The 14,762-nt window shown below is 33.3% G+C and overlaps 1 long non-coding RNA gene across 1 annotated transcript; it reads left to right on the top strand.

Annotated features, from left to right (window-relative positions):
• Window positions 1-10,534: 10,534 nt before the first annotated feature.
• LOC139528996 (uncharacterized) lies at window positions 10,535-12,176 on the top strand. The gene is made up of 2 exons (XR_011665734.1): window positions 10,535-10,677; window positions 11,866-12,176. It is a non-coding gene; the product is annotated as an uncharacterized lncRNA (long non-coding RNA).
• The last annotated feature ends 2,586 nt before the right edge of the window (window positions 12,177-14,762 follow it).

Genomic DNA, 14,762 nt, shown 5'->3' on the forward strand with positions numbered 1-14,762 from the left:
AGTTTTATTCTATTTATTCAAAAGAAACTCTATTTTATGATTTATTTTATTTTATAAACTGATGAAAATGGGATACAGGAAATGTTTGGAGTTTGCTGGTTAAAATGTTTGCTCCTGGCCAATATGCCAGTACTACGCGACATGAAAAAAGAGCTGTATTTTCACTATTCGTGGTCACAATCCTCAAAGTCAGACATCATTTTAATCGGTATAATGTACAGATTCAGAAAAGCTAAGAAATTTTAATATATCGCCTATAAAGTTTTGCCTTAAGGGTGCTATAAACAGTTTCGTATAAAAAGCTAGGGGTTATTCCCCGACTAAAAATAACCATGGAGGGAAACCCCTGTTTATTTACTCAATTGGTGAAAAAGTATCATGTTTTTTGTATTTGATTGTAAAAATTAGTTAATTAGCTTTCAATTAAAACAGGTTGAATGATTGAAATAATTTTAAAATTATATTAACATTACATGTTTTGAGGGGAGACAACACTGTAAACATCCTGTTTTTTGGCAGTGAAAATTGAAAACTTATTTGCAGCCACTGTAGCTCTTTTCGGAGCAGGAAACCGTACCCTGAAACAAGATCTTTTTGAAAGGCCAGGTAAAAACCTACAAATTTCATACAGTTTTGATTATATAAAATGTGCATGGATCATGTCTTAATGGGTGTGCACATGACCTGGTTTCAAGTTTTTTATGTTCGAATTAGACCTTTTTTTCCCCATGTTCATTGGATGGAATATTTTTAATATATTAAAAGTACACGTTATTTTTATTTCAGTATAAACTAGAGAACATTCTGATTCCAGTGATATCTAGTTTTATACAAGTATCTTTATTAATCAGTCCACCAACTAAGGGTTACTTATGCATAGTCCCTCAAAATGTGACGTCATAGAAAAAAACTGTTGATTGTACCCTTTATTAAAGAAGTCTTCATACACAACATATAACCTAGGTTCACCTTAACTTAACCAGTTTGTATACACAGATTACACACATTACCTAGGTTCACCTTTATCTAACCAGTCTGTATACACAGATTACACACCTTACCTGGGGTTACCTTTATTAAACAAATCCCAATACACTTCAGATTACCCTTATGTCACCTTTATTTAACCAATCTACATTCACAACAGACTAGCTGAGGTCACCATTATTAAACGAATCATTATTATACACTATAGATAACCAGGTCACCTTAAAGAAACCAGTCTGCATACACAGATTACCTGAGGTCACCTTTTTAAATCCAGTCTTTAAAGACAGATTACCTGAGGTCACCTATATTAAATAAATCTCAAAATACTACAGATTACCTGAGGCCACCTTTATAAAACAAATCTAAATACACTACAGATTTATTGAGGACTACTTGATTTAACCACTTTTCTTTTACAACAGATAACATCAGGGGTTTATTAAATCAGTCATCATATATAGATTACCTGAGGTCACCTTTATAAAACAGATCTGAATACACTACAGATTACCTGAGGTCCCCTTTATAAAACAAATCTGAATACACTACGGATTACCTGAGGTCCCCTTTATAAAACAAATCTGAATACACTACAGATTACCTGAGGTCACCTTTATTAAACCAGTTTTCATTCACATCAGATAACATCAGGGGTTTATCAAACCAGTCTTCATATAATTCAGATTATCTGATTTCACCTTCTTTCAACCAGTCTTCATACACTACAGATTACCTGAGTTCCCATTAATTGAACCTGTCTTCATACACAACACATTACCTGAGGTAAAGTGTATTAAACAAATCTCTATACACTACAAATTACCTAATGTCAGCTTTATTAAGCCAGTCGTCATACACAACAGTTTACCTGAGGTCACCTTTATTTAACCTGTCTGCATACACAGATTACCTGAGGTCACCTTTATTAAACTAGTTTTCATAGTCAGATTACCTGAGGTCACTTTTATAAAACAAATCTGAATACACTGTAGTGTATATAAACTGGTTGAATGAAGGTGAAATCTGTATTGTATGAAGACTGGTTTAATAAAAACCCTATTGTACTCTATTGGAAGATATTACAGCATAATTATATACTCTAGAATTGTATCTATATATCTTTTATTACAGGGGGAACTTGGGGTCACCCCCTTCCTAAAAACCAAATGTAACCCATTTTACCCACATTAACTCAGTTCACCTTAAAAAAAACATCACACAAACAATACAACGTCCATGAAGTCCTATATTTTAAAGTGAAAAAAAAAAATTGCAGAATTATACACTCTAGCATTATATCTATTATTTAGTCTTTACAAGTGGTATCTATGGTAACCCTCCGAAAAAAACATAAATATTACCCATTAAGCTCAAGTTATCTTAACCAATATATGACATAAACTATGCAATGTTCATCATGTCCATGAAGTCCTACATTTAAAATGAAAAAAATAGTGTATTACAGCATAATTATATACGCTAACATTGTATCTCTTATTCTTTCATTACAGGGGGTACCTTATTTCACCCCAAAAATAAAACCTGAATATAACCTATTTAACTCAAAACTAACTCAGTTCTTCTTAAAAAATACATTACACAAACAATACAACGTCTATGAAGTCCTACATTTTAAAAATGAAGAAATTAATTTATTACAGAATAATTATATACCCTAGCATTGTATATATTGATTTGAGCGTCATTGATGAGTCTTTTGTAGACGAAACGCGCGTCTGGCGTATATACAAAATTTAGTCCTGGTATCTATGATGAGTTTATTTACTATTTTATTGCATGGATACCTTAGGTACCTAAATTTAGCAAATGCACTTCTGTATCGTATTAAAATATTCTTTCTCAAATACATCTCTGTTTCAAAAACATCTTTAAACAATTTATAAGTGTCTAATTTTTTCAAACATTTTGTGACAATATTCTATTATGCCAATTTATCTTATAATTTTCAAATAAAATATCTTCTAACTGTGTAATAACATTTTTATGCAATACATTATCTAAATTAATGTATAAATCTACATTACATTCTATAAATTTTGTCATAATTCTATAACACCAATTTTTTTTCATGTTTTATTGATGGCATTTCTAAATGCCCATTGAAATACTTTATAATTCACCCTATCTGTTGACATAACATTACATCTAGCCCAATGTTTAAAACCACAACTCCACTGCTTTACACGTGGAGGTTTCTAACCCATATCCCCATTAATGGCATTACTAGGTGTATATTTACAAAGACCCACAAAAAACCGGATAGCTCTGTGCTGGACAGCATGAATACTAGAAAAATGTCTGGTGCCCCATATGGCTGCACCATAACTTATGACTGACCAGACTAAGCTATCAAAAAGTTTGGTATATGTATTAAAGTGGAAACCTCCATGTGATTTACTCTTTACAATCAGTAAACTTAATGCTCTTCCTGCTGACCTGGCTACAGATTTTGCAATTTCATTATAATCAAGAAATTCAGTCAATAATAAGCCAAGATATTGATATTTTGATACAATACACAATTGTTTTTCACCAAGTAAAAATCTTACATTTGTTAGTTGTACAGAGGGATTTTTAAAATGCACAATCTTTTTTTTTCAATCTTACCATTCAATATATCTTTACACCATATATTATGAATATCTAGCATTATCTGTACATCATTTTCATTTTCAACAATTAACACAATGTCATCTGCATATAATAGAATACCAATGTTTTCACCATCGATATCAATACCGATGTCTAGACCTTTAATATCTGTGACTAAATTATTTATTAAAATATTAAATAATATAGGTGATAAAACACACCCTTGTTTTAAAACTGAGTTAACACTGAACCACTCAGTTATGTTTCAATTCAATTTAATTGCACATTCAACCTGAGAGTAAATAATTTCGATAATATTCAAAAATGTTGGAACTGATTCCAAGATCATTTAAATCTTTAAATAAATCAGTCTTCACGCTGAACTGCTAAATCTACAGGCCCGCAGCTCAATTTTTAAAATTTTTTAGTTAGATTCTGTTGGCCTGTAGGTCTGATTTTTACAGGCCCGAGAGCAATTTTACCAGCCTGGGCTGCCTGGGCTGCCACTCGTCGTGAAGACTGATAAATAGCTCCTGTTCACTGTATCATAAGCTTTCTTAAAATCAACAAAGACAGCAAACGTTGACAATTTTTTCAATTTCCTTGTCTCAATTATTGACGTAATTGTGCTTAAATGATCAATAGGACTTCGACTTTTACGAAACCCATTTGTTCATCATGTAAAATATCTCTATGTTCTAACCAATTTACCAATAATATAATTTATAGGCACAAGGTGCCAAAGTTATTCCCCGACAAGACAAAGGATCCTGGGATCCGATGTAGAACACTTTGGGATAGGTGTGATTTCCTTTACACCATACAGACGGAATTTTACCAAATTTAAAACATATATTAAATAATTTACGCAAAACATGTATGACAAATTATCTTTAAACAATTCTACAGGTATCAAATCGATCCCTGGCGCTTTTTAATACTTTTAACACTTCATCAATACTAATTTCACAATCTAAATCAACATCCAAAATATTATTTGACATATTATCATTTACATTGGTTACAGCATCACAATTCAAAAGATTTTCATAAGAAGTTTTCCATTTATTTAAAATAATGTTAGTGTCAGAGCAAATTGAACCATCTTCTAGTACAACTTCCATGGGTATGGTCTTCTGTCTTTCACGTCTGACACCAATCTTGCCAATGGTCTTCCAAAACTCCCTGGGGTCCTAGTTTGTTTATCAAAAAGTTTATCTTGACTTCGGTACCAATATTGCCTTTTTGTCTGTTGACAATTTTTATCAAAAAGTTTACGTTTGTTTACAAATATATGACGCAAATTCTTCTTATCCTGGTTATGACCTCTATTCCATTAACGTTCGTCTTCGCATACTTCATTCCAGAGCGCAGTGTGAGATTATCGTTCCACCAGGGTTTTTTTTCAATTTCCTACGTTTATTATTAAGACCATTCAAGTGAACCACTTTTCGTCCAGTAAGTTTAGAGTTCATTTCGTCATGAATAATTGTGACCAAATCATTATATTTATTGTCCATTTCTTTCTGGGTAATTCCTGATTATTCTAAGTTCTGTATAAACTGATTTAATTTTCCAACTATTTCGACATCTGCCATCCACTAATTAGGTATATTGCGAGTGTCAAATTTAGTACTTTAATTCGGTAATGGAAGTAACTTGTCGCCGCGGATGCTACTTTGTCATTCAAACATACTGGTGTACTAAAAGTCCAGCATAATAATGAATGGTCAGGTATATGTTTGGGTTTATACTCCCCAATTTTAAATATTCTATCAAATAATTGTTGAGCTCTAATAACCTCAAAATTGTCAAAAAAGGTTAATTTCTCATATGGTACAATGCAGTAATCAACGACTGATGCCCCTCTTGTTGAAACATATGTAAAATCCGTATGTAAAGAGTTCCTTCCATTCAAGATGCAACAGTTAAAATTACTAAGAAAATCACACAAAATATCTCCGTACGTGTTGTGAGTAAAATCAAAAACTTCTCGCTCAGGTAAATTATCAATTCCCGTTATAAAATCCGGTATATCTGCAACCCGACTGTTCCAGTCTCCACATACGTAAAAAGGACTACCATTTGGAATTGTATAGATATCTGATGTAAGCGAATCTAAAAATTTACTAATGTTTACTGACCGTGCAGAATTTTCCGGCGGTAGATAAACCACACAAATATAAAAGCAAGACTCAGTGTTATTTCTTTCGGAATAGCGTATCCATATAATTCCATCAACTAAATCGTTTATTGTAGTAGAATTATAATCTGAACATCATTTCGCACCAATAAACCAACGCCTCCTGATCCTGCTCTAGCACACACGTGTAATTGTTTACGGTTATTTCCTATCCATGTGTAGCCATTGATGACGATACCTGCTTGTCCTATCAGATGAGTTTCAGCTAGACCTAATATATGCACATTACGTTTCGCAATACATACAGGAAGCATACTCTTGTTATAACTATCTACATATTTACTCCACCCGTTTATGTTCCAAAATCCGCAGTATAACTAGTAATGTTTACCACGTGATTGCTTAAAACCTCCTCGTCCACGTCTGTTACCGTCTCCGAAACTCCGCCCTTCATTTGTGTATTCCCCGTGTCGATTGACCTGTTGTTGATAATAATGATTATGTGTACGGCTGTGTGTAGACTGACCACGATGGTCATTGGCCCGGGACGAATTGTAATCACTATTTACACTGTTTACACTTTCCTGTTTTCTAATCACACGTCCTGATTTAATTGTGTAGTCGTTTTCTTTGCCAAAGGCCTATAAAAATAAACGATTGTTACTATTTATTATCCTTTGCTGTGACGGTAAATCGTTTTTAATAAATACATTTGAAAACTTGGACGAATTCTTTAACGATCTCTTTTCTTTCAGCACTAACTTTTTATGAATTAGATTTTCAATTGAAATTACTACGATACCCGGCCTGTTGTCTGATCTACTAGGTTTTTTAATCGCAGATTTAATTCCAATATTTGCAAGTTTTTGGCCATCCTTCAACAGACCAGTAACTTTTGACAATAGTATCGAGTTATCATTTTCTTCCCGTTTATTGAAGGGTAGATTTTTTACAATAACATTTAAATGATGTAGGTCAACCTTACTAGAGGGGGGGCAAGAGGTTTAACTGTTATGCTGTTATGGGGCAATTTAATTCTTTGTTATCTGTTATTTTGAAAATATATTTGCTGTTAGCTGTTATTGTCTCATTCTTTGTTAGCTGTTATTGGGCTTTTAGTTTTTTTGTTATCTGTTATTGTGATAATGTATTTGCTGTTAACTGTTACTGAAAATTGAAATGTTAGCATTTTTTTTTTGACAGTCAATATTCGGTATAAATTGAAGATCATTGGACATTGGGGTCTACCACTACTAATATGTTTGTCCCGTATTCAGAGAAGGATTCCATTAACATATACCCATCTGAGAAGTGAGGTCCAGGATAATTCAAGTATATCTTATGATTATCCTTTGTAATAAATTCCATTTTTTTTTATGAATGTGTATTTAGAATTATCTTAATTTTTTGTATGAGAATAATGTTCCTTGTTTCCCGTACGAACATATTAAATTAAAATAATTCTTAATGGTCCTAATAGTAAAACCATAGACTTCAAGGTGCTTCCTGGATTTTCGTTTTCAACAATTGATAAGGCTTTCCAATACAGAGGTTGATCAAAAGTTAAGATCGCTGTTATGTCATAACGCTTTGCTTGGTTGGCGACGAAGTTCAATGTAGATTAAATACATGTCATGTCCGAAGCATTCAAATCTATCATAGGCAGGAATGAAACTGATGATTTTCCTGGGTAGTCTCCCGTCTGAACCATCTGCATGAAGCCAGACCACATTGGTATTGGATACTTTAAAGGCCAAACAATAACCGACAGCAGATCAAGACGGAAAGTCTTATCCAATGTGTTTAGGTTTTTCAACTCAGCATAACTTAATTCAGCCATACGATCTGATTGAGGTTTGTAATATTTGATTTCTATCTTTGCTAATGCCTTTATTTCATCAGTAGAAAAAGCTATTCTAGGAATGGATTGTGTTCTCTTCGTACCAGGCGTAATTCCAGCTATTATGCCCATGCCATGAAAAGTGTTGAGGCCATCTATCGTTCTTGTGTTGTGGTCAACGTTATCTGCTACAAATTGTACAAAGCTGTTGCTTATATCACCTGGAAGGTCAACTCCTTGTACATCTGCAGCACTTGATTCAAACTTCTGGACTTCATAGTATGAGGAACAAAATCCTAAGCTGTTCAATGTGGACACAAGAAATCGTGAAGCGAAGTTGAGATGCACCTGTACTCCTAGACCGAGTTGAAGTGGTGTTATAAGTGCTCGAGGTCGTGAGGCTTGCATTACTGCTTGTCCTATGGAAGCTATTTTCACTGATGGGTCTTTCTCAGAAAATATATTAGAAAGGAATAACAGCAGGCTTTCGGGTAAGTATGATAGATTATTATCAACTGATGCAATGTTGGCTGGAGTTGGATAGATAGACTTTGTGGTATCTACAGATCGGATGTCGCTTTTTATCAGTTTGGCAGCTGCTCTGATCAAAGCTTTCTTTTCGTCATCTGGATTTAAATTGCTTGGTCTCTGGTAATAGTCCTGGAGAATACAAGTCACGGTTTCTCGTAGAGTTACAACACTTTTTCTACCTGGTATGTCTGTAATAATGATTTCGTCTCCAAAATACATTTGGCTATAAGCATTTCCATCACACATCTCGTCCATTTTTTCAACAAGATCTGATATAGAAATCTGTTCGTCGTCATGATGTTTAAGGAAGTCGACTATTTTGTAGAAGCCGTCTTCTTGCAAAGCTGGCCTTCCTCTTTTGTTTTCAGGCTTTGCGTCTGGTGATATTGGAGAACGAAATACAGGAGTATTTTTGCACGTGCGGAAGTTTACACTACATGCCTGGTGATAAACAGCATCCGCTGCATGGAGGTCGCTTACGCTCTCCAGTCTTCCGCGAACCTCGGCTGCCTAATCATCATTTCGGAGATCACAAGCATCTTGTATGCGACTATCAAAATCATCAGTTCGAACCTGAAATACATTTTTGTCTTTTTTCTTTGAGTTCGTTGCTTCATTTCCACAGAATAAACAATGATGTTTAAAATCAAAATGGGACTTTGATCGTAATTTTGGAGTATTTGTATTTATTTCTCTCAGAACAAGTTTTTCTTTTTTGTATTTCTTTATGTCATTTGGATTGGTATATGTTTTCCTGCAGAGTTGATGGACAAAATTACCCTCTAATGCGGACAAACAGTCTCCTCTTTCCTGGCTAGCTTTGATGATTCCAAGACATCCTTTTTGTCGCAATTTGATCAGCGTTGTTGGGTGGTCATCTTTTAGGCACACAATACATTTCTCCATGGTATAGATGTAGCTGAAAAGAATTAGTTCACACATCATTTGTTGTTGCATATTTTAATCATTATATATATGTCATATAACATATCAATACACATTAAAATATTATTCAGAACAACAAGAATAAACAACATCGACTCTAAATGAATAATGTTTTCTTGTCCCTGTGATGTTTCTTTTTTAGTGTGTCTATACACTGTAATTCATTTGTCCATTTCTCAATTTATTATGAATTCTAGCACTACTGAAGATAATGAATTATTTGAAAAGTGTCATAACGGGTGACAAGAGAAGTTGAATCAATAGGCTTAAATCGCGACAGAGAAAACGAAAAGGACATTGAGACAAACAAGAAAAACTATACAAAGTACACACAGAAACGAGCAGCTTGAACTTAAGTACAATATTTATTATAAAGTATTAAACAAGTATACTATGTTCGATGTTTTCCCTACTTGGAAACTTTCGATTGTGTTTTATTGTAGCATATTCTGTACATTTGTTTAGTTGACCATTCATTTTGAATTTGGTTTAAATTGACTTTTGGTAGTACAAGATACACAAATATTTTTGACTCCATTGTGATAAAATATTTTCATTGAAATAGGAAATGCAGAAAAATATAATATATTACCTGATATAGAAATTATCCGTGTGCTAAACAATTAGCACAGTGACTGTGGTTAGCATGGTTGGCTCCAATAAAATCATGACACTGAACAGGTTTCTTCAAGTGAATTCAAAGCTGAAATAAATTACAAAATAGTTCATTTTCGACAATTATTCATTAATAAAGGAAGAAAATAATTATTTAAATTATTTATTTGAAGAAAATGCAATAGTAGGTAAGAATAAATGCTTTGGCTATAGTAATAAGTTCAAAATCGACAAAATTGCAATTATGACTATCCATTTTTGTTAATTTGGCGTTCCATACTTTTTTGTTTTTCGTTAGGGACGAGTCTTACTACGTTCCTTTAAATTATTTTTATTGCTATATTTTGGACTTTATTACTTTAAATTTAATTGATTTTATGTAAAGGTAGTTGATTTTATTTATTTTCTTTGAAATAAACAAAAATATAGCGATGTTTGGCGTTTGACCTGCGTCAAGAACTTTTGTATGTTTAATTCATTTCTTGACGCATTTCCGAATATCTAAATACACGTAAAACATAAGTGTATGTTAAAAAAACACTTACCAGCATACTTTTATAATAATATTAATTTATTTTAGCGATTCTTTCAGTGATATCATCTTCTCAGTTGGTTTCTATAAATTCACATATGTAAGAGTCTTCTCCCTTTGTCAATATGGCGGACCATTTCTGACATGAATCGGTAGGCACAATTCACCGATATTTTTATTTTCAATTTTCACCGATTTCCGACCGTACGATTTTGTTAGACTTTTTTAACAGTAATGTGCTATGATAATCTCATATGATATTTAAAAAATCTTTTCTGTTGCAATTTGTTTAGATTGATTCTGTAGACAGACTAGACTATTAGTCAGCCACGGACTTTATATTAAAGCTTTTGTTTATGCCTCCATGAGAAAAGAAACACACGAGGTCCGGATTCAGATAAAGAAATGTGACCCGCAAAATCAAAACAAAGTAAAGATTACATTTGCTGTTTGCTTGTGCAAAGCCGGGTAAGTGTAATACTAAATAATGCTAAATACAAAAATTACAGATCAGCAAATAAAATATGTGGATATATTTATCCTACCTTGATACAGACTTCCTTTTCTTCTTCATCCTAGATTCACACATGTTTTGTCATAATAAAAAAATCCTATTTTGTCCCGTGTCACTTATTTAACTCAGCCTATTATGTCGCTCATCTGTGTTAATTTTTTCAAAGTCAATGCGTTTACGAAACACTTTCATATGGTTGCATTTAAGGCACTATTTGTCTCATTAAATTTGAGAGAAAACACAATTAAGACTGAAGACACTGAAGAATGCAACAAAACAACACATTCCACTGTCACATGTGTACTGCATTCTATACACATATTGTCATGGAGTACACAAATACATTTAGAATTTACCGCCCAATCAACTTCCACAAAAGTGGGTAAGCCAATCAGAAGCTCTTTGGACGAGTCTACATATTAGAAGGTGTTAATCAACGTTAACAAAATTATGAAAAGCTGAAATGTCCAATAAATTAATTTACCAACAAAAACATCGTGAAAAAAATTACAACGAATTTATGATCATGAAGTAAGACAACTTGAAAACTCACCGAAAGTGGCAAACGTATATGAATTAATGTTGTTGGTTTTTTTCACTTGTCACGCAATTTTATGAGGAAATATTTAAATTGATATCAAACTACCTGTATTCTCACTCGTGGTAAAAAAAAAAACTTTTCCTTGACAGCATGTTTCAACGCATATAGGACCAAAGTCATAATTAAGGTAGGGAACAAACTATTGACGTTCCCTAGTTTGGGTCCTCTTTTTCAAATCCTTACCTTCATGTCCGGCGATATATAACCTGTCTGATAACAGGGACACGTCCCGGTGACGTATATATTTTTTTTCTTTCTACAAATGCACAAAACTGCTTATATATATATCAGACAAATGGACACATTCTATGAATCAGATATATAGGGGACTATAGTTGTATTACCCAGTCTGGTGACTTTTACATTTTTTTTTTAACAAAGCACCAATTATTTTGAAAATAGGGGGGGGGGGGGGGTCTTTGGCAAGCCGACTTTTGGAGTTAAACTTGAAAAATGTCAATGCACTTACCGACTTACCGAAATCCGCCTAATATTTCAATAAGATGCCCTGATCTGATGATGTTTTTTGGTTTGCTTTCAGATTGTCTGGTACATGCGGTCATGTATCCGCTGTCCTGTATCAGCTTATAGAATGGTCTCAGAGGTACAAACAGAAAGACAACTCATTACGTTGTGAGAAGAAGATTAATATCGATGACAATACTCCTTGCACTTCAAAACAAAACACCTGGAAACCACCCAAAAAGAAATCGCTGTTACCTAAAACATGTATAGCTGACTACACATTTCACAAAAACCTATCTGTATGGGAGAAACAGCCAACAAAACGCAGACAAAAGCGGGATTACAAAACATTCAATTCAGACCCTTCATTAACTGAAGACAAAATAACAAGTCGTGTACAGAATGCAATTGATAAATTACAACTGTCAGACAGAGTTTGCCGTGTACAAACAATATTGCAGCTTAAATATGCCAAGAAGGAATAAATTTGTTTTTTAACAACACGATTCTGTTGTAAATTATGTACGTTTTTGTGTATTTTAGTTGCATGTGAATAAAAATATGTTCTCGTGCCAACAAAGAAACAGATATTCATTCTGACCGGCCAACCAATACCTATATAAATGTAATAAGGGTTCAGATCTTCTTTTTTTTTTTGCTCATTGTTGAAGGCCGTACGGTGACCTACAGTTGTTAATGTCTGTGTCATTTTGGTCTTTTGTGGATAGTTGTCTCATTGGCAATCATACCACATCTTCTTTTTTTATATTTCAAATGATGCTAATGCTGACTCGTTATCATGCATAGTACAATTCATATTTAAATTTCACTCAAGTTCTAAATTAAATCATCCGGCAAATGACTGAAGACATTCTTTAATCGAATGTAAATTTATCTGTTTCATTATTTCCCTTTGCTGTTGCTGATTGCTATAATATATGTATTTTTTTGCTCCGTATCTGTTTGCCTTTTTTTCTTTTCTGATATTTTTTAATATATTTTCGTAAGTGTTTGTATGTATGTATGTTTGTTTGTTTGTTTGTTGTTGTTTATCTAAGCATGATATATTATTTGCTATTCATTTTCACTTTAACTGTACTGCAAGTAACTATTTCTTATGACCAACGTTTTGGAGACTGCATTCTTAGTATTAGCTAATTATAGACAAAGATTTAAGTTTAGAGTTATATCTTTTTAATGTTTTGGATTTTAGATCTGCAGACTAACAAATGCTGTACACTTCATCGGTTTCAATCTCCCCTTCAATTAACAAATCGACTAACCCAAGCACCAGCTCTTCGTCATATTCTCTGACGTCAATCTCAGGAATGTCAGGGTCACCGTCGCTGACGTTTTGTTTTGCAATGGGCTCAGCGATGTAGAATTGTTCTATGTTTTCCTCTGTGTTTTCTTCGTTTTCATCTAGTTGTAAAAGCTGTTTGCAAAATTTTTCAATGAGCACTTTACGGCGAGAGACAAGTATTGGATCTGCAGCAGTGACGAATGAACGTTGGAAATTTGTAAGGTAAGCGATGTTTAGACCGAATAATCTGTCTCTTGTGTGGGTACATTTGTCATTTCATATTTTCTTTTCATCATTTGGCTATTTATTATTTTTTTTTTTTTTTTTTGTGTCCACACGGAGACAGAAAGTGCTACTATCAAAAAGTAGTAGAAAGCCTACAATTTGTATGCAGTGGATTTTCAGGGTTTTGTTGCTTCCCCAGTGTTGCAAACACCTACCGATCGTTTGTTTATGGATTATTCTACATATCCGACTATGTCTCGATGTTTATTCTCCCTCAGAAAAGCCCCTATTATCATATTTGTTCCACAGGCGCTTGGGTCTATGATACAGATTTTTTTTTTTTTTTTTTTTTTTTTTAAATATTCAATTTTCTATATTTATAATACATATCTATCACTTCTGGGCATGTCTCACCTAGTTTCGAGTGATTTAAACGACCCAGAGAAAATACCAAATTTTACTATCCATACTAAGAAACAAAAAGGCAACTAACTCGACGCCATTTTTCTGCTATCTATAAATAAATAGATTGACCTACCTGGATTCCCCAACGATTTCTCTGGGAAAACGTGCCTTCCTTGTCGTCAGATCGCACACATCATTGATATTTATCAAATTGGTATTGTTCGTAACATTTTTAGTCCATCTCCAGCATATAATAAAAAGATTTTAACTATTTTGACTATTTTCAAATTTACGTGCCCGGAAGTTGATTGTTTTTCCCGAACTTTTGTCAAAGGGAAGTAATATTTTCCCGGACTTTTTCGGAACATCTCTCCAAGTACGTAGGAAAATAACAAAGTGATACGATGACTTTCGAACTAATACTATATGTTAACAAACAGATATGATGAACAACGAACAAAATCAAGCCCCTAATTTGATGGTTAGTGGTCATAATCTTTAATTTTTCAAAAATCACACAATTTTGATTTTATGTTAGAAAGGGGAACTACAAAATTTGGAAATATTGCCCCCCCCCCCCTTTTTTTTTTTTACATGACCCATGTTTTGTAATGATTAAAACAAAGTCGATAACATTTTCGTGGAAAGAAAATAATAGTAAATGTCCTCCCCCCCTTTTACACCAAACAAATAAAAATATCAGATCAAATGGTCAATGGCTTAATTTTTTTTAATTCCTCTCACAAGTAAATTTTGTGTGATAATCTGTATATTCATAAATTATCATGAATCAATGTTCTTATGAGTAACTTCCTTTGGTTGAATTGTCATCATTTCAGACTGAATATGAAGATTCTTTTCCGGCAATTGGAAATTTGCGCCTTTTTGTTAAAAGTTCGGAAATCATCGTATCACTTTATTATTTTCTTACGTACTTGGAGAGATGTTCCGAAAAAGTCCGGGAAAATATTACTTCCCTTTGACAAAAGTTCGGGAAAAACAATCAACTTCCGGGCACGTAAATTTGAAAATAGTCAAAA

The sequence above is a fragment of the Mytilus edulis genome, chromosome 1 (assembly GCF_963676685.1).
Source record: "Mytilus edulis chromosome 1, xbMytEdul2.2, whole genome shotgun sequence".
Classification (NCBI taxonomy): domain Eukaryota; kingdom Metazoa; phylum Mollusca; class Bivalvia; order Mytilida; family Mytilidae; genus Mytilus; species Mytilus edulis.